We start from the raw sequence: 20,878 nt of genomic DNA, 5'->3' as shown, positions 1-20,878 counted from the left end.
GAGACTCTGTCTCAAAAAACAAAGCAAAAAAACAGCAACCAAAAAGAAACACCCCAGAGCTACTGGGGAAACAGAGGCTACCCAAAAGCCCAGGAAAATTTCAGTGTAGATGGCAGAGCTTTGCAGGCCTATAAAGGCAGTAAAAATGGAGACTGTTCTTGTAGATGCTTTTATTAAAAGGGAATAGCTACTAGAGAAGGCAAACTCCTGTAGATGAGGGGTGGAGGGATTTTCACAAAGCTGGTCCCTTCCTCCAGGTGCATGGAGGAAGCCTCTCTATGACCATCTGCTGGTCCATCTGCACAGCTAAAGCTCAGCCTCCATTTACAGACAAGACAATGCATACAGAATGGAAGATTATTTGGACAATCCTAACTGAAACACAGCCTATTCCCACCCTTAGAAAGCAACTGTGCTATCCTCAGGAGTCACTACTACACTCTCTGAGCCAGCGCCAGGCCAGGCCTCCTGCACTCATGATCTCAAATCCCCTCAAAGCACTGCAAGGTCAGGAGTCAGCTGCCCTCTTGACTGAGGATCAAAAAGTGAATGCTTGTCTTGGGGCCCTTGGTGGGTCCAAGACTTGAGCCCAAATCTGAGCCCGAGTTGAGATACGGCTAGCTGCTGTCTGACACCTGCTGTCTACTTTCACTCTCTCGCCTCCCTCTGTTCTGTACCAGCCTTTTTCACAGAGCCTAAAAGTCAGATGTGTGTTTGTCTTCACTCTGTATGTCACACATCAGCGTATCTCTCACAGTGACGCTAGCCACATTATAGGCAAACTTCTAAATCTCAGTAGATTGCCAAAATTAAAATTTATTCCTCACCTACAAAATGCCCAGACAGGTATCTTTGATTAGCTGGTCTCTCTTCTCCGTGCAGTGTTTTGGGAACCCAGATCCTTCCTTCCTGTGTGTGGCCTGCCAACTCCAACACCCAGTTTCAGGGCAAAGGGGGTGTTCATGATGAGCCATCCATGGGAGAGTTTATGGACCACATTTGAGAACTTGGTCACACCTAACGGGAAACGGAGGCTAACTGTATGCCGGAAGGAGATGAAAACAGGTTTGGAGCGTGGGAAGCCTGGCCTGCTACGCCAGCCTGGGCCCCGGCAGTAACGTTTTGAGCTCTGCTATATGGATGTTTGTCTCCTCTCTATCCCAGGGTGTTGGCTAGTGCTGGGTGGGTTTCAGGCCCTCCAGCTCAACAAGTTACTGTCCGGGTCCCTAGGACACTGTTGCCCTGACATACCCACATGAATGCTCCTGAGGCTGTGAGCTCCTGGGAGATGGGCTGTGTGTCCTCTTCACTGTTGCACCCCAAGGTCTAGTTCAGGGACTGGGTGCTCAGTAAATGTGTTAAATGAAGAACTGAAGTCAGAACGTTATCTGACAAACCATTCAGGTGAGAACTTGACAATGCACTCCCCAATCACAGGGAGAGCTGAGCCCTCTGGAGGCTGCGTCTGTAGAGGATTCATGGTGCCTGTCACTCATGCTAGGGGGAGAAAGGCAGAAACAGATCTGGGACCAACTCACCGTATGGGTCAGACTGTGTTGCCTCCACTCATTTGATCCTGATTTGGAGTTCACAAGTCAGATTTCGTTACAATAGTGAAAGTTCTCTTTCCAAGCCCTGTGAGGAAATTGGAAAACGCTGTTGGTTTTGAGAACTTCAGGAGGGGTGCCGTGAGGTTTTAAGGAAGGGTTCTGGAATTCCATGGAGTTTGTTCTGCTAGAGTAGGAGACAGCAAACTACAGACTAACAAATAAGTCTAGCTTGCCACCTGTTTCTGTAGAGCATCCCAGCCTGGAGTGGTTTCTACATTTAAAAAACATTGTGGTGAAGTATAGATAACATAAAATGCACTACCGTAACCATTTGAAGTGTACAGTTCAGTAGTGTTAAGTATATGCACATTGTTGTAAGACTAACCTCCAGAACTTTTTTATTTTGCAAAACTTAAACTCTATGCCCATGAAACAACTCCCTATTCGCCCCTCCTCCAAGCCCTGGCAACCACCATTCTCCCTGTGTCTATGAATGTGACTACTCCAAGTACCTCATATAAGTAGAATCATGCAGTATTTGTCTTGTTTTGTGACTAACTTACTTCACTTAGCGTAATATCCTCAAGGTTCATTCACGTGGTATAGCAAATGTCAGATTTTAGTTCCTTGTGAAGGCTGAATAACACTGTACGTACACAGCACATTTTATTGGTCCATTCAGCCATTGATGGACATCTGAGTCTCTTCCACCTTTTGGCTATTGTGAATAGTGCAACGTGAGTCAACAAAGATGGGCCAACAGACATATCTGAGGGCTTGTTTGCAATTCCTCGGGGGTATATATTCAGAAGTAGAATTTCTGGATCTATGGTAATTCTATTTTGAGTTTTTTGAGGAGCTGCCAAATTGTTTTCCATAGCGGCCACACCGTTCACACCCCCACCAACTGCATAAGGATTCCAATTTCTCCATATTCTTGTTCATAAGCGTTGTGTTTCAACAATCGCCATTCCAACAGGTGTGAGCTGACCTCTCACTGTGGCTTCCGTTTTCATGTCTTTCATGATGAGGGGGCTTGAGCATCTTTTCACGTGCTTGTTGTTATTTATATATCATCTTTGGAGAAGCGTCACTTCAAGTCCTTTATCCATTTTTAAATTGGGGTATTTCTTTTCTGTCGTTGTTCTTGAGGTTTTCACATTCTAAATGTTTTTAAAAAACAACAAAAGAAGAATGTTTTGTGACTTGGGAAAGCTATAGGCAATTCAAATTTAAATGTCCGTAAATAAGGTTTTATTGGGACACAGCCATACTCATTTATTTCTATTTTGTCTGCGGCTGCCTTCATGCTGCAAGGTAGAGTAGTTGCAACGGGGGCCATATGTTTTGCAAAGTCTAATATTGCATTACTTCATCTTTTATAGAAAAAGTTTACTGTTCCTATGCTAGAATCTAAGAGGTCTAGAAAAAGCCTGCAAGGACCAAAAGGCCTCCTGGAGACAGTAGGGGGCAGCAGAGAGCTAATCTAGTGAAGATTCCATGTGGGTCCTGCAGCCCAGAATCTCAAGACGTCTGGGCTCCAGATCCTGCTAAGGGCATCAGGGCTCCTTGGCATGGAAGGGTTGGTGGAAACCCCTTGTGAGGCTGAGCTGGGAGAGAGTAAAATCCTGCCAGGCCTCCCTGCCTACCTCTCTGCCTTCCAGTCTCTTCCCCCTGTGGATGCCAGACTGGTCTTCCTAACACACGAATCTGATTCTGTCACTTCCCTACTTAACACTCCCCACTGGCTGTCTCTGCTGTTCTTGGAGATCAAGCCCAAGCTCCTTCAGTCTGGTTTCCAAGGTCCTGTATCTCTCTGCTTTTATTTCTTGGCTCCATCCAACTGGGATGGCTCAGAACCTCCTGCTCCAGCAGTGTAAACCATGCTCACAGGCCTCCCATGGCGTTCTCAGATCTACAGGCCTCTGATGGCATGCTCTCTCTCTTACCTCTCTCCCTTCCACCTCTTACCCAGATAACTTCCCCTATTCTTCAAGGCTCAGCCCAAGCTCCACCTCTTCCAGGAAGCATTCCTTCACCTCTCACTTGACCCCAAACACAGCTAGGTACCCCTCTTCTGGCTCCTTTAATTCTCAGTGTTTACCCCCTCCTAGTACCACAAACGTTGGCATGGTTCCTGAGGACAGGACCAGGGTCTAGTGATCTACTTATGAATGAATGAGTGAATGAATGAATGAAGAAACAAACATAAAATCCCCTCAAGAATGGAGTGAGAGGCAGGCATGGTGGCTCATGCCTACAATCCCAACACTGTGAGAGGCCATGGTGGAAGGATTGCTTGAGGCCAAGAGTTTGAATCCAATCTGGATAACATAGGAAGACCCCATCTTTACAAAACAAACAAACAAAAATTAGCCAGCTATGGTGTTGTGTGCCTGTAGTCTCAGCTACTCAGGATGCTGAGATGGTAAGATGGCTTGAGCCTGGGAGGTTAAGGTTACAGTGAGCCATGGTCATGTTGCTGAACTCTACCTACCCTGGGTGACAGAGTAAGATCTTGTCTAAAAAAACAAGAAAAAGAAAGAAAGAATGAAAAGAAAAGAGTGATGTCCCTTCAGATCAAAAGAGGCTTTAGTAATGTCCTGGGGACATTTTCCAGATGAGATTGAGAAGAGGAAAGAATGGATGCTATACAGTTTTATCTGCGTCAACGTCTGGCCCCTACAGGTTTGCAGAGCTGAACTGGTTAAGAAGTGTTTCTTCTCCGGCTGGAAAACTTTATGCTGCAATGCTGACAACTCAAGGCCCTTTTTGCGTGTTGGGCATGTGAGATGAGCTGGTTTTCATGGGGACTCCAGTGTCCACACTCTATACAGCACTCTGGAGCTAAACAAGGTGGCGATGTTTGTGGCAGTCCATGAACACCCACGACCCTGCTTGAGAAGCAGAATGAGCTGGTGGGTCCTTCTCTCCATCTTATCTTCCTCTGTGGCTGCAGTCCACCTGTCCGGAGTGGACCAGAACCTGAATGGGCATTGGACGACCTGGGTCTGAGGCTGAGTCCTGCTGGGTAGTAGCTGTGTGACTTTGGAGCATCACTGGCCCTCTCTGAGACTTTGCTGCTTCCTTGGTGAAGTGAGAGTGAAGACTTCATCTCTGTTACCTCCTGGGTTTGCTGGAAGACCATGTGTAGATTGATCTATGAGTTCTTTCTGCCATGCCAATGGTTCCTTCTACAGTCATGCAGGTGGCCATTGGGCAGGTCACCTGGGACACAGCCACCACATAAGTAAAGTCTCTTTATCTGCCACCCAGTGCCAGTTTAAGGAGGAAAACCTTTAAAATCCCAGTTGGCCTCTCAGTTCTGAGTCTTCCCGAGTGCCGCCCACACAATGCAGGTCAGAGCCGGCAAACTCATTTGAGAATTTGCAGGAGGAATTACTCACTGTACAAACAGACTTCTCTTGTCAGATGCAATTTGTAAATATCATTTACATGAGGAAGTCAATTAAAACTTTCCCTGTTGATTCAGCCCTCCCCTTGCCCCTTGGCAGGATGTCACTGTTTATAAAAGGCATGTGACTTTAAGGACTAATTACTTTGAGAATTCTCCTTGCCTCTATTAATAGGATATGATCAGAGTTTGGTAGAAATCTTATAGTTTCTTTTATCTTTTTCGTTTTTTTCTTTCTTTTATTTATTTATTTTTTGAGATAGAGTCTCACTCTGTTACCAAGACTGGAGTACAGTGGTGCAATCTAGGCCCACTGCAACCTCTGCCTCCCCGAATCAAGCAAGTCTCATGTCTCTGCCTCCTGAGTAGCTAAGAACACAGGTATACACCATGACACCCAGTTAATTTTTGTATTTTTAGTAGAGATGGGGTTTCGCCATGTTGACCAGGCTGGTCTTGAACTCCTGACCTCAAGTGATCCACCCACCTCGGCCTCCCAAAGTGCTGGGATTACAAGTGTGAGCTACTGTGCCTGACCTGAAATCTTATAGTTTCAAGTTCTTTCTGTTGGGCTATTTTACCTTAGAAATAAATAAAATGAAATTATTTCTTGCTTCATTCACTTATTTATTCATGGATGAAATTTACTCATCTCCTTCAAGCTTGTGCTTAAACCTCCCCTTGTCGGTGAGGTTTCCCTGGCCGCCTGTGCACTGCTGCAGCCCGGTCTTCCCCCAGCACTCCTCATCCCCCCGTCCTCCTCCCACTTTTTGCATAGCCCTTAACGTCTTCTAACAAACAAAATGATGCAATTTGTTATGTTTATTGTTTATTTTCTGTCTTCCCAGCTTGAAGTTAAGCCCTGTGAGGACTACTTCATTCACATGTGTATCCAGATGCCCGGGATAGTGCCTGGCAAACAGGTATTCACTGAATATTTTTTGAAAATTTTTGAAAGAATTAATGAATGACTACGTGAATGAATGACAAGCTGCAGCCTTATTGCAAAAGACCTGAGCATTCAAACTAAGACAGGGAATGCAGTGATACTGGCCAATGGAAGGAATAAGATAGAAGGCCAGGCGTGGTGTCTCATAATTTTTGGGAGGCTGAGGTGGGTGAATTACCTGAGGTCAGGGGTTGGAGACCAGCCTGGTCAACATGGCAAAACCACATCTCTACTAAAAAATACAAAAACTAGTCGGTTGTGGTGTGTGTGCCTATAATTCTGGCCACTTAAGAGATTGAGACAGGAGTATCACTTGAACCTGGGAGGCAGAAGTTGCAGTGAGCCAAGAGCACACCATTGCACTCCAGCCTAGGCAAAAGAGTGAGACTCTGTCTCATAAAAAAAAAAAAAAGGAAGAAAGTAAAGGGTGTTTATTGAATATTCCCCTTGCTATAAGGGATCTGTGTCACACAATCTTCACAATGGCCCTACAAATTAAGTAATTATTCTATTTTTACATGAGAAAATGGCTGCACAGAGAGGCTAGGCCATTTGCTTCATTCAGGTCACAGAGCTGGGAAGAGGTGAGTCCACGTTGTAAATCCAGTGCTAACTCCGAAGCTCCTTGCACTGCAGCAGGCATGAAAGAAAGAACAAATGTCCTGGAGCTGAAAGGAAGACTTCCTGTAGGAGGTGATATTGGCACCACTTTGAAGATAGGGTTTGTGTTGGAATTGTTGTTTGTGATGAAGAGAAGGGTGACCTGTCAGCCCAGGGAGGAGGTCCATTCAAGGAAAGAGCCATGGCCAGGGCCTAGGCCACATGGAAAGCACCCTATTGGTCAAGAAGTTTAGAAGGGCAAGAATGGGGTCAGCACCATTTGAACTCAGGTTCAAAGCTAACACTTTCATTTCCAGTTTGTCGAGCTAACGCATATGCTACTGAAAGATGTTCCATGCTCTGAAAACTCCTTAAAATGACAGGTATCAGCATGTCTGTGTTTCACATCCCTTCAAATGAGGCAAATCCAAGATGTGCTGAAACAAAATAGAACTAACTTTGACGCTTATGGGCTAAAGACGTCATAAAAAGCCCATTCGGCTAAAAGTCCAGCTGTTGCCAAAACATTAAAAAAAAAAAAAGACCCTTAATTCTTAAGTGCTTACTACAGCGTAGACATTTTGCATCTATTCTGTGTATTTAAGTTCCCTGAGGCCGGCAGGACAATGGCCACATAAGAAATGAGAAAATGAGGTCTCCAAGAGATTATGTTTTATTTCCCGAGTCACAAGGCTAATGAGCATACAGGTAAAATTCCCAAGAATATAGTCACTTGCCCTGAAGCCTCTTTTGCCCTTGAAAAAGTGCATACCTCAGCTGTGGAAACACTACTTTAGTGACCACCAACAGAGTGTCTCCTGTGCAGAACAATTCATTTCACATCGCTATGCCTCACCATTTTAGGGAAATGTCGACATGGTCTTCAGGGGCTCAATTTGATCTGTTTAGCTAGAAAGCTCCCGTGGAGTTAGCAGATGCGGGAAGCTGGGGATCTGTGCTCTTGTCAGCCTTCTCATTTGATGGTGACAGTGTAATCACTGCTGCACAGACAAAGCCAATTCACTGAGACCATGGCATTGCAGTGAAGAAAGAGTTTAGTTGTTGTGAGGCCAGCCCATGTGGGAGAAGGGAAGCCGTTACTAAAATCAGTCTCCCTGAAGTCCCAGCGGTTAGGGCTTTTCAAGGATAGTGTGGTGGGTTGGAGACTAGGAAATGGGTGCTGCTTACTGGTTGGTAACACATCATATGGGTGTAGAAAATGGTCCTTGGGTGTAGAAAATGGTCCTTGGGCACTGAGTCTGCCTCTGGGTGGGGTCATAAGACCAGGTGAGTCATGATCACAAGTCCAGCTGGAGTCATCTGGGCTTCAGAAATGCAAAAGTCTGACAAGACATCTCAGAAAGCCAATCTTAGGTTTCCCAGTAGTGATGTTATCCACAGGAGTCATCGGGAAAGCTACAAATCTTGTGACCGCTGGAACCGTGACTGGATATTTAACTACACCTATATCTTAGCAGAATTTAGGCCACTCTCAGAATCTTAACCTTGCAGCCTTTCAATAGTTTCACAAATCAGTTTAGTTTGGGGAAGGGCTTTTATCCATCCTTGCTTACATCTTTAAACTATAAACTAAATTCCTCCCAAAGTTAGTTTGCCCTTTGGCCAGGAATGCCCAAGGACAGCTTGGAGGTCAGAAGTAAGGTGGAGTCAATGATGTCAGATTTCTCTTCCTGTCATAATTTTGCAAAGGTGGTTTCAACAGCTTGGGCATCTCTTACAACACCAGAAACATCTACCCACGTCGTGCTCTACAGTCAGAGAGCCTTCCCATTATTCATCCATCCAGCTCAGAGCAAGGTTACAAAGAAGGTACACAGTTCCTACCCTCAATGAATTCCCAGCACAGAAGGAAAAACAGACATGTAAGAAGGTACTTTTAGTACAGCTCCATCCAAGCATCTGAAGACATTCCAAGGTGAGAAAGAAAAACTTCAGAAAATCAGAAGCTTTGAAAGTACTTTCCAATATCTCTGGTTCTGACCTGCTTTTCCAAATGGCTCAACAAGGTAGCGGGATGGTTTGAATTTCTTCTCCAATTCCCATTTAGAGAATAGTATTATGTTCCTGAATCATCTTATCTCTGCCCGCTATATGGAAGCTCCCCATTACAGACATAGGATCTCCCTAAGACGTGTACAAATGGCGTGGGAGTCTTGCAAGCACAGACCCTTCCACAGTGATGCAAGTTGTTAGGGCTTGAGAGGCTTATTAAGTAACAGCTTTCTTTCCTAGCTTGAGTTCAGCAGATGGAGACCAAATATGACCTCTAAGCATTAGGTTAGATGATGTGTTGCTTAGGTTTTTTTGCTGCATAACACATAACCCCCCTAATCTTAGTGGCTTATGATACACGCAAAAATATTTCTCTTACTCATTGGTCTGTGTTCTCTAGGGCAGCTCAGTTCCAGGCTGCAGGCAGGGTTCAGCTCTGCCCTGTATGTCTCTGATTCTGGGACCAGGGATTACCTGTGCATGCCATTCCCATTGACTGTGGCAGAAGTGCTTGAAGGGTAAGCAGAAATGTGTGATGCCTCCTAAAGTCTCAGTCTGGAACTGATACTTTTTCACATTTCATAGGCTGAGGCCTATCATTTAGCTACACTGATTATCTGAGGGGCAGCGTCACCCACAGCGAACCAGTAAGGAAGTCACACACTCCAAGTGTGGATCATGGAAGCAAAGGAGGCATCGAGCCTTTCGTCAGAAAGTCCCGCCCACTGCTCGTGGTACAACTAGGCTACTGCTGGCTTCCCCACATGAGGGTCTGCCCCTGTACACTTAACACCCCAGGAAGGGCAGCCCCAAATGCACACTTCCGGTAGAAATCTGCGTCTCTAAGAAGGAAAGAAGGGGCTGAACTGGGAATACCCACTTTCTCTTCCCCTCATTAAAATTCAGAGTGAACAAAGGGTTGGTAGGAGGCCCAGAGTGTGACCCTAATTGATAGTCCTAGAAACGGAAACATGGACAGCAGAGAGAAGTTTCTTCCCAGACACCACGAGGGGCATTTGGTCTTCCACGGCCTACCGGGCTAGGCATACACTCTCCTTGTATGGACAGTACCCCAGGAGCTGCTGTTTGTTCTGAAGGAAACAAAGGTTGTGTTTATTTATTTGCTCAACGCCCATCTTTTGAATCCCTATTAGGTGTCAGAACTGCCAGAACCCTTTAAGATCCTCACAGGACGTCAGGTCTCCTGCCTTAGGACCTCCCAGCACTCACCATATCAAACCCGTTGAAAGACACCACCATCACACATTAGACATTCTCTTCTGGAAATCTGAAAGCCTTTAAGTTGGTTTTACCTTTATTTATTTGAATTTTAATTTTTTTCAATTGACAAATGGAGGCTAAGGTAACTCCATCTTAGATGCTAGTCTGCCATGTTGACTTCTGATTGACCCCAGGTCTGGGAATGCCTGTGATTCCTACTTTATCTCCTGTCCCTGTGAAAGAGCATCTGCTTACCATAAATCCTGCCCTTAGGTCAAGATGGCCTTGATATTATCACACACATTCAAGGCTATGATGTACACAGCATTTTTGTCCTTTCCTTGAAGGTTGACTTTAATTGTCCTGCACATTCCTTATAGAGCATGTGTATCTTTCCCCTGTGGTATATAAGCCCTGTGTCTTCAGGGATAACACCGTGAAGATCTATCTGTCTTGCGGCCATCCAAGACCACATGTCTGTCTGTAAGTTCCCCAGTAAATCACCCTCTAAAGGCAAACTGGATATATCTGCCTTCTTCTTTGGTTTCTCAGCTCCTTTCACATTTGGGATCACTTTCTATATATGGCCCTTTCACAAAACAACAAATAAAAATCATATCTATTTATCGTATACAACATGATGCTTTGAAATACGAATGCACTGTGGAATGGCTAAACCAAGCTGATTAGTATATGCATTACTTCACATACTTATCATTTTTTTTTGTGGTGAGAACATTTAAAATCTACTCTTTCAGCAATTTTCAAGTACACAATACATTGTTATTAACTATAATCACCATACCGCACAATAGCTCTCTTGAACTTATTCTCCTGTCTAATCTGTGTCCTTTGACCAACATCTCCCCATTCCGCCTTCATTGTACTTTTAAAATGATTTGCATTTAAGTAATTCATTGTGATTGTCTATGACTTCTCATCAGTCATTAGGCATATGAGGGATTCTTGCAAAGAGAGGAAACCTACCCTACAATTTGTTTTCAATTGTAATGACATTCTTACAAATACTAAAGTGAATAATTAATGAAATTGATCTGATGTTATGGTTAATGGTCAAACATTAATTTTAAATTTGCTCTTTTTCCTATAGTTGGACCTATCATTTTGTTCAGGTCTCAAATATTTTTGTTTCACACTTGCAAATTTAGCTGGCCTTGGTACAGCACTAATTTATTCCTAGAGAGTAAAACAAGGCTGAGTACTGAGCAAGCAGTGGAAACAAGGCTAGGAAAAGGCAGCAGTCTTGTCTTCTGGAAACTCCCAGGTTAGAAGGCTAAACAGAGTTGTAAAAATATAAATGACAATGCAGGTGAGAAATGGGATCATAGAAATGTGTCCAGAGTCTCGTGGGCACAGGAAAAGGAAAGGGCAGCCTTGGTGAAGGCTTTGTGGAGGCCAAGGTGCTTGACTATGACCTGTAGGGTGAGTGGATGGTCTCGGGGTGGTGAGGGGGTGAGCAGGGGTTGTGGCAGGATGGATGGGAGATGGGGAAGGGATTCCATTTCTGGTAAAGGATGTAAGGAGACGTGAAAGAGCATGAAGGAACATGGTTGAGTAACTTGGAGTATTTCACTATAGCTGAAGCCTAGAACGTGAGCAGGAATGTGGCAAGACTGTGGCAGAGGTGGTAGCCTGAGGCGCCATCCTTGTATCTGGGAACCCGGGCAGGCCTCAGTGGTCTCCTAATTTGACTTCATGCAAGAAAGCATAACTTCAGAGGTCCTGGAAGTTTTCTTCTATTAAAGCGTGGAGTATTGTTTCTGTATGATTTGTGCTGGTTTCTTTGTCAAACCTTTTACTAATAAGCTACTATTTTGCCACTTCATTTCTTTTATGTTTTACACAAAAGGCCTATCAGGGGATTTGTTTTTAATCCTTTCTCTAATCTCTAGGCAAACCCACTTAGGGCCTGTGTGCTTGATCAGACAGCCTAATCATTGAGAGATCTTTTCTCTCTGTCCTCTGTAGCTATTAATTTCTTAACATTTTTATTCCATTGTTTTTTCCTTTTTAACTGGAAGTTTGACCTAGAAATTTTCATTCGCTTCCTAGGGCTGCTGTAACAAATTACTACAGACTAGGTGGCTTCAAACAGCGGAAATTTAGTTCAGGTGGTCAGAAGCCTGAACTCAAGGTGCTGGCAGGGCCGTGGGCTCCCTGAAGGCTCTGGGGAGCATCATTTTTGCCTCTTCCAGTTCCTAGTGGCTGTTGAAAGTCCTTGGTGTTCCTTGTTTCACAGCTGCCTGCATCACTCCAATCTCTGCCTCCATTGTCACGTGGCTTCCTCCTCTCTGTGCGTGTCTCTGTATCCTCTCTTTCTAAAAGGACACCAGTCTTTAGACTTAGGACTCACCTCTTCAGTGTGGGGAGGGGTCCAAAAGTGTGTTTGTAACAACTCCACGAGGAATTCTGAAACACGGCCAGGTTTGCGAACCACTTTACCTTAATCACTTGTTTCAGGTTTGCTTCCCACAGGGCTGTGAGCTCCAGAATGATAGCAAATATTTACATAGCACTTTCCTTGGTGCCAGGCACTGTCTAAGCACTTCATGTACATTGACTTCTCACATCAACCCTATGAGGGTACTATGCGTACCTTTGATATCCCCATTTTACTGATGGGCAAATTAAGGCACAGAGTAGTCACCGCTGGCAAGTAGAGCTGGGATCTGAATGCGTAGTCTTTCGTCTGAAATAATACACAGCCTCTCTTTCCATGACAGCAGAAACTGTTTGATTTGCTCCTCATGGAAGTCTCTAAGTGGCGCGACAGGGCTTCAATACATTATTGTTATATAAATGAAGCCCACCTCCCTCTCCCAGAAGAGGCCTGGTTGACCCTTGTCAATCTTGTAGGGATAAGGGTATGGTGAGAACATCTTTACTTTAAAATGCTGCTGACCGTGCCCTGGTGTGGTGGTGCGCTTGCCACTGAACTCCAGCCTGGGTGACAGAGTGAGACTCTGTCTCTACAAAAAGAAAAGAAAACGCTGCTGAATGGATCCAAGGGTGGGGGGATTTCAAAGGGAAGGCTTGAATAGGGTAGGTGGAGATGTTCCAATAGGTGGCATCCCAGGAGGACACAGGAGGCTACCGAGAGCCACATATTCACAGAACTCGGGAAGCAGGAGCAGGGACAGTGGGTTGACAGAGATGGCATGTGGCAGGCTGGCCAAAGTCTGGAGACTGCAACAGCCTAAGGCTGGGATCTTTGTGCTTCCCTGGGCAACGTGTGTGGCCAGCTGCCTAACCTGGATGGCTGGGACTGACTTTGGGCAAGTGTCTGAAAATTTGCAGGTTGCAATTTTCTCACCTGAAAAATGGGGCAAATAGTATCTGTTGGTTCCTATCTTGTGTCATCAAGCACTTTGCTTTATGAACAATGCTGAGAAATGTTTCTTTTCACAGCAGTTAGCATGGACGTGTTTTGTAGGGATGACCTGCCTCCGTGGAGGGGACAGATAAGCCAACTGTGGCACAAAAAGGAACCGGGTCCCCAAGGCCTCACTGGAGCCAGGGAGGAGGAGAAGGATTTCTCCGATGCTCAGGAAGTGAGTGGGTCCAAGCGGGAGAGCAGAAAGCGGGAAGAGCCAGCGAGAAGCACGCAGCTGGGGTTCTGTCGCGCGACCCTCCACGACACCCACTCCCCATCAGCAGCATTGCACTTCGGTAACTTCTGGAAATGCTTGAAACAGTGGAGTTTTGTGGAAATTGGACCTGGGGCTGGGTTCTGAGGGAGGAAGCTGGAAGTCAGTAGGTGGGGAGAGCATGAGGAGGGAGAAGTCTGGGCACCAATCAGGTGGACTCCCAAATGGTGGGGAGGGGCTGGAATTGGGCTGTGGGCTAGATTTAACAGGATTTTGAGGGGCAGGAGGTCCTCCGTGGATGGCAGAGTTATGCTCAAGTGCCATATGAAGTGTTCCTATGTGTAAACTGAAATTCTGTAATTACTGCAAGGGTAGTCAAGTCCCTCACACTCCAAGGCAGTGGTTCTTAAACTTGGCTGCCATTGGAATCCCCTGGCCCCGGGGAGTGTTTAAGAATTCCAGTGCCCGGGCTGCATGCCATACCAGTTTAATCAGAATCACGTGAGACAGAGCCCAGGCATAGGTGTTTTTAAAATTCCCCAAGTGACTCCAAAACACAGGCAAACTTGAGGACCAGTGGTCAAAGGTAGGAATTGACAACCTTTTTCTGAACAGGGCCAGGTAGTGGCTGTTTCAGGCTTCGGAGGCCAGCCAATCTGGCACAACTACTCGACTTTGTTGTTGTGGCATGAAATCAGACATAGACAATATGTAAATGAATGAGTGTGACTGTGTTCCAATAACACTTTATTTACAAACACAGGCAGACAGCCAAATTTGGCATGTAGCCATAGTTTTCCAGACCCTGCTCTAATGCATGTGGTAGAAAATAAGACATTTAAGAATTCATGGGACTAGAGACCTTCCCCATAGGCAGATGGCATAATGTAGAACTGGGCACTGAAGACCTGACTTGGAGTCCCAGCTCAGCCACAAATGAATTGTGTGACTTTGGCAAGGTCCTTAACTTCCCTGTGCTTCTATTTCCTTATCAATTAAATGGACATAACAGAATTATCTACTCTACAGGATTAAATGAGAGGTAATGAATATAAGAAGCTGTCTGGGTGAGGTGACTCATGCCTGTAATCCCATCACTTTGAGAGGCAGAGGCAGGTGGATCTCCTGAGGTCAGGAGTTTGAGACCAACATGGCTAACAAGGTGAAAACCCTTCTCTCCTAAAAATACAAAAATTAGCTGGGCATGGTGGTGGAAGCCTGTAATCCTAGCTACACAGGAGGTTGAGGCAGGAGAATCGCTTGAACCCTGGAAGCAGTGGTTGTAGTGAGTGAATCAAGATCATGAAATTGCACACGAGCCTGGGCGACAAGAGCAAAACTCATTCTCAAAAAAAAGAAAGAGGAAGAAGAAGCTGGGCAGTGCCAGCTGAGCACATAGTACAATTCTTAGTAGTATCAGTTATTTTTCCTTTTTTTCTTTTTCTTTTCTTTTTTTTTTTTTTGGTGATTCTTACCATTTTTCTAAACAAAAAGCTGAGTCATGTAGCTTTTACCAGGACCCTCAGATAGATACTCTTTGAATAGATGCTGATTGGGTTTTAAGTGCTAGCAGCTAAAGCAACAAGGGAAATGCATTTCAGGGAGATAACTTTTGTTTTCTGACAATTAAAGTTAATTAAATTACCAAGGAGTAATTGGCATGTTAATCTAGGTTTCACTTTCTCTGTTTTCTTTTTTTTTTTAAACAGAGTCTCACTCTGTCACTAGGCTGGAGTGCAGTGGCAGGATCTCAGCTCACTGCAACCTCCACTTCCCGGGTTGAAGCGATTCTCTTGCCTCAGGCTCCTGAGTAGCTGGGACTTCAGGCGTGTGCCACCATGCCCAGCTAGTTTTTGTAGCTTTAGTAGAGATGGGGTTTCACCATGTTGGCCATGATGATCTCTATCTGCCTGCCCTGGCCTCCTAAAGTGCTGGGATTACAAGCATGAGCCACCATGCCCAGCCTCACTTTCTCTCTTATAACCACAAAGAGTGGAACTTTGGTAAGAAAAACTCCTAAACAAAACCAAACCTCCAGCAAGTTGGAGGACTGTGGTACCTGCTCCCGAGGCCCCGCCAGGGAGGCAGGCCCCTGGGTGGGGCAGATGCAGTCCTGGGACTTGTTCTAGTGTGCCTTTTAGTTACCTGTCAAAATGATCTCCAGGGGGCCCTTGCTTGATTTTCATTATTTTTTTTTTCTGTCATTGTCGTGTAAACACTGACCATTTGTTTTCTTAAAAGATCCTCACTGCAGACACCAAGCCCTGGGCTGCAAAACCCTCAGTTATGTAAGTATGGGGTTTAGGTATTGCTAGGATCTGTGACTTTGAAAAGTATCTTGGTACAAAAGGTGACCTTTTATTTTTTCTCTACCTGAAGTGATGAGTTCATTTGCTTGTCTCCTCCCACCTGAGCATGGATCAATCTAAGCAGCCTCACCGGTGGAGCATCAGCAATATCTCACCGTCCAGGTGGTTCCAAAAAATACATCGTCACCATGGAGCTATTTTTATCATTGCCCAATATTTCTATTTCCTATGTGGTTTGCAAGGATGGGCATCACTTCTCAGTGACGCACAGGCCTCTCTGAGTTCCAGGGAGGCTGACCTGTTCATGTAGCTTACCCCATCCTTCCTGCCTGTCCTACCCTTGAACTTTCTTTCATGCAGCCTAAGCCTCATCTATTCTTGAAGAATTCACGCATCTCCCCAACAGAAAGTGAATGTCTGGTTTTCCCGGGCCTCCCTCACCTTTTGTCTAAATTTCTTGGCAGGCAGGAATGCTCTCCCTACTGCGGTGCTGAAACTTCTTCAAGGGCAGAAGGAGTAGGCCATTTTCCTCTTGCAGAAGACGTTGTCAGAGCAGAAAAAGCAGATGGTGCAGGGAGGAGGGTGTGTCCTTTGCAGCCAGAGTTTGAATGTGAGCTAGGTGACTTAATGAGCAAGGTTGGACAAATGATTGGACCTGTCTGAGCAAAATTTCCTGCTCTGTAAACTGAGTATCATAATTCCAGTGTCAGAGACTGTGGGCTGGAAGTGGTGAGATGCTCCATATTAGGCGACTAGCACAGCAGCTGCAAGAATGGGTACACCAAGATGTGCTGATTCCTCAATTTTCTACCTGTTTGGCAGGCTACAGGCATTCATGGAAATGGTTGTGGATGGAAGAGAGAAGTGTCGTAGTCCATGAGGGCTGCTCTCACAACTTATTATTCATGGTTCTAGAGGCTGGAAAGCCCAAGATGAAGTCACCAGCAGATTCAGTGTCTCATGAGGGCCCGACTTCTGTTTTATAGATAGCTATCCTTTTCCTGTGTCCTCACATGGCAGAAAGGAAAAGGGGTCTCTCTCTGGCCTTTTTATAAAAGCACTAATCTCATTGATGCGGGCTAACCTTCATGACCTTCTAAAGATCTCATCTCCTAATACCATCATGGTGGGGGTTAGGATTTCAACATACAAATATGGAGTAGACACAAACATTCAGACCATAGCAAGAGGGAAAGGAGAGGGAAGTCAGGGGAGTGGGAAGGAAGAAAGGGAGGAAAGGAAAGGAAGAAAGGGAGGGAAGGGAAGGGAGGGAGAAAGGAAAGAAGGGAGGGAGGGAGGAAGGGAGGAAGGAAGGAAGGAGGGAAGGAAAAGCAGGGAAGGAAGGAACTGGAGAAAGAATGGGAAGGCAGGGGGAGAACTCTAAGCAGAAAGGCAGGTGATGAAATGCGGGGCCATGTGCAACCAGGAAGTTCTGGGGTGGGACCATGGAGACCTGTGCCTTCACTATGCTGAAACTTAGGCCAGGCTTGTCCTACTAGGCTTAGCAGGGCTCATCTTGCCTCAGTGTGGCTGGAAGCTTAGGCAAGGCTGTTGGTGCATTGAGGACATGATATAGCCTGGACGGAGCAGGCAGGACCGATAAGCGGCTGGGAGGCTGGGTTCTGAGATGAGAGATGAGAGGCTGGGTTCTGAGATGAGATGGGAGGCTGCGTTCTGAGATGAGATGGGAGGCTGGGTTCTGAGATGAGATGGGAGGCTGGGTTCTAAGTTGTTCTAGGCTACTTTTGGTTATACAGGAAGTTCTAGAGATAGGCCAGTGGCTGTTCTCCTGCTGGTGGTTTTGAGGGTAGAGGCCCTGTGGGCCAGAGGCAATAAGATATGCTAGCATCACCCCAGACCAAAACCTACTGAGTCTTAAAGAGCCCAGCCTGTTATACCAGGACTGGCTCCCCAGAGACAGGGCTGTGTTCTTTAGGGGCTAAGACTTCAGTTGCCTCATGCATGCGTTTAGCATTTATTGAGTGTCTACTGTTTGCCATGCTAGGTGCTGAGACACAACCTTGTCTCATACTTGAAGGAGCTTGCAGGCTACTGGGGGTCATGGGCTTCAATAAGTGAACAGTTTGTTCCATTTTGGAGCAATAAGTACTGTTCTGGAGCTGAGTGAGGTGTAGATGGGCAGGATACGTGTGTCAGGACACAGAGAGGGCCCTCAACCTAGCCTTGGAGGCCAAGCAAGGCTCCTGAGTATTTTGCTTGGTCAATGGGTGGGAAGGTTGGTCCATTTGGAAATGTAGTATTTGGGTGCACAAGAGAGAGCATGGTGCCTACAGCTGGGATATACTCTGGTTATGATCCCACAGGAGGCTGTGGGTGAAGGGTGCATGGATACCAGGCTAAGGCCTTGGCCTTCTATCTTCAAGGCACAGAGGAGCCAGTGTTAGGTGAATTTTCACCAGGAGAATGCTTTAGTCTGGTTTACCATGTAGAAGCATCATGGGGGGAAACTGAGAATGCTCAAGAGTGTTCCTGTGCTTGGGAACCAGAAGGGGGTAATGGGGGCCTGCATGAAGATTCTAAGAGCAGAGAGGAAAGGAGTGGCAAGGAGAAGGTGGACAAGAATGCTGGGGAGGCAGAGCCGGGCTGGCCTTGGTGACACAGTGGATGAGAGTGTAAGGAAGGGAGGGACGACCCTTGAGAATACAGAGACTGCAGATTGGATAGGAAGGGGTAGCTCTAGAAAGAGAGGCCAGGAAGGAGGAAGTTAGGAGTATTGGGCTGAGACATGCTACTCTGGATCCGGAAGGTGGGTGGTGTGGATGGAGGCAAAGGGCCTGTATTGGTGTGTTTTCAGGCTGCTGATTACAAGACTGGGTAATTTATAAAGAAAAAGAGGTTTAAGGACTCATAGTTCCACGTAGCTGGGGAGGCCTCAGAATCATGGTGGAAGGCAAAGAGCACATCGTACGTGGCAGCAGTCAGGAGAGAAATGAGAGCCAAGTGAAAGGAGAAATCCCCTATAAAACTGTCAGATCTCATGAGACTTTTTCACTACCATGAGAATAGTATGGGGGAAACCGCCCCCATGATTCAGTTATCCCCCACTGGGTTCCTTCCACAACATGTGAGAATTATGGGAGCTACAATGCAAGATGACATTTGGGTGGGGACACAGCCAAACCATATCAGGGCCATTTTTTCTAAAATATTTGGGAGAAATCTCCCACTTTACGAACTAGAACCCATTTCCTGCAATGGTAGTTGATACAAATTATATGCACATGATTTCCCAGGGCCCTTTGGATTCAGGCTGTGTGCACATGACCTGGTCTTCTGCTCCTTGAGGCAGAAGTTTGTGAGGAAGCAGAGATATCCTGGCAGGGCTGGTGGCAAGGCAGCAGCTCCCCAGCAGTGGCAGGGTCTGGAGTCCAGCACTGGTAGTGTGTCTGCGCCTGGCAGCTCAGCAGCCATGTCTCCACCCTGTGGGGTCTTCAGGGGAACTTGGGGTGTCAGTCCTGGATAGATAGCTTCAAAGCCTGGTTTTCTAGCCCTCCCCAAGAGTGTTACCTCCCTGATGTCTTTTTTATATTTTTAAAAAATTTTGGCAAATTATACACAGCATAAAAAGTAACACCAGACCTAATCAAACTCCACAGCTTCTGCACAGCAAAAGAAACAGTCATTAGAGCTAATCGGCAACCAAAAGAATGGGAAAAAATTTTTGCAGTCTACCCATCTGACAAAGGGCTGATATCCAGAATTTACAAAGAACTAAAACAGATTTACAAGAAAAAAACAAACAAGCCCATTCAAAAGTGGGCAAAGGATATGAACAGACACTTTTCAAAAGAAGACATACACGAGGCCAACAAACATATGAAAAAATGCTCATCATCACTGGTCATCAGAGAAATGCAAATCAAAACTACACTGAGATACCATCTCACGCCAGTTAGAATGGCGATCATTAAAAAATCTGGAGACAACAGATGCTGGAGAGGATGTGGAGAAATAGGAACACTTTTGCACTGTTGGTGGGAGTGTAAATTAGTTCAACCATTGTGGAAGACAGTGTGGCGATTCCTCAAGGACCTAGAAATAGAAATTGCATTTGACCCAGCAATCCCATTACTGGGTATATATCCAAAGGATATATATATATACTATATATATATATATATATACTATAAGGACACATGCACATGAATGTTCATTGCAGCACTGTTTACAATAGCAAAGTCCTGGAACCAACCCAAATGCCCATCGACGATAGACTGGGTAAGGAAAATGTGGCACATATACACCATGGAATATTATGCAGCCATCAAAAATGATGAGTTTGTGTCCTTTGTAGGGACATGGATGAATCTGGAAACCATCATTCTCAGCAAACTGACAGAAGAGCAGAAAATCAAACACCGCATGTTCTCACTCATAGGCGGGTGTTGAACAATGAGAACACATAGACACAGGGAGGGGAGCACTACACACTGGGGTCAGTTGGGGGGAAATAGGGGAGGGATGGTGGGGGGTGGGGAGCTGGGGAGAGATAGCATGGGGAGTGATGCCAGATGTAGGTGATGGGGAGGAAGGCAGCAAATCACACTGCCACGGGTGTACCTAGGCAACAATCTTGCATGTTCTTCACATGTACCGCAAAACCTAAAATGCAATAAAATAAATAAATGGAAAAAAAAAAGTAACACCATTACCATTTTTAAATGTATTGTCCAGTGGCATGAAGTACATTTCCACTGTCATGCAGCCATCCTTGCTATCCATCTCCAGAACAGTTTCATCCTCCCAAACCTAAACTCTGTACCCATTAAACACGGACGGCTCATTTCCTCTCTCCCAGCCTCTGGCAGCCACCATTCTACTTTCTCTCTCTGAATTTGACTGAATTTCACCTTATAAGTGAAATCACACAGTGTGTGTTTTTTGTGACTGACTTATTTCACTTAGCAGAATGTCTTCAGGTTTCATCCATGTTGTGGCATTTGCCAGTATTTCATTCCTTTTTTTCTGAGACTGAGTCTTGCTCTGTCGCCCAGGCTGGAGTGCCGTGGCACAATCTCAGCTCACTGCATCTTCCACCTCCCAGGCTCAAGCTATTCTCCTGCCCTAGCCTCCAGAGTAGATGGGACTACAGGTGTGTGCCACCATGCCTGGCTAATTTTTTGTATTTTTAGTAGAGACAGGGTTTCACTGTGCTAGCCAGGATGGTCTCGATCTCCTGACCTCATGATCTG

At 45.6% G+C, this 20,878-nt stretch overlaps 1 long non-coding RNA gene across 1 annotated transcript; it reads right to left on the bottom strand.

Annotated features, from left to right (window-relative positions):
• Window positions 1-1,144: 1,144 nt before the first annotated feature.
• On the bottom strand, window positions 1,145-20,618 carry LOC116557683. The gene is made up of 3 exons (XR_004271650.1): window positions 20,537-20,618; window positions 5,280-5,287; window positions 1,145-1,155 (listed from the first exon to the last, which is right to left on the bottom strand). It is a non-coding gene; the product is annotated as an uncharacterized LOC116557683 (long non-coding RNA).
• Window positions 20,619-20,878: the final 260 nt, after the last annotated feature.

The sequence above is a fragment of the Sapajus apella genome, unplaced genomic scaffold (assembly GCF_009761245.1).
Source record: "Sapajus apella isolate SASKATOON/1434 unplaced genomic scaffold, GSC_monkey_1.0 scaffold20, whole genome shotgun sequence".
NCBI lineage: Eukaryota > Metazoa > Chordata > Mammalia > Primates > Cebidae > Sapajus > Sapajus apella.
This window is presented reverse-complemented; position numbering and strand designations above follow the sequence as displayed.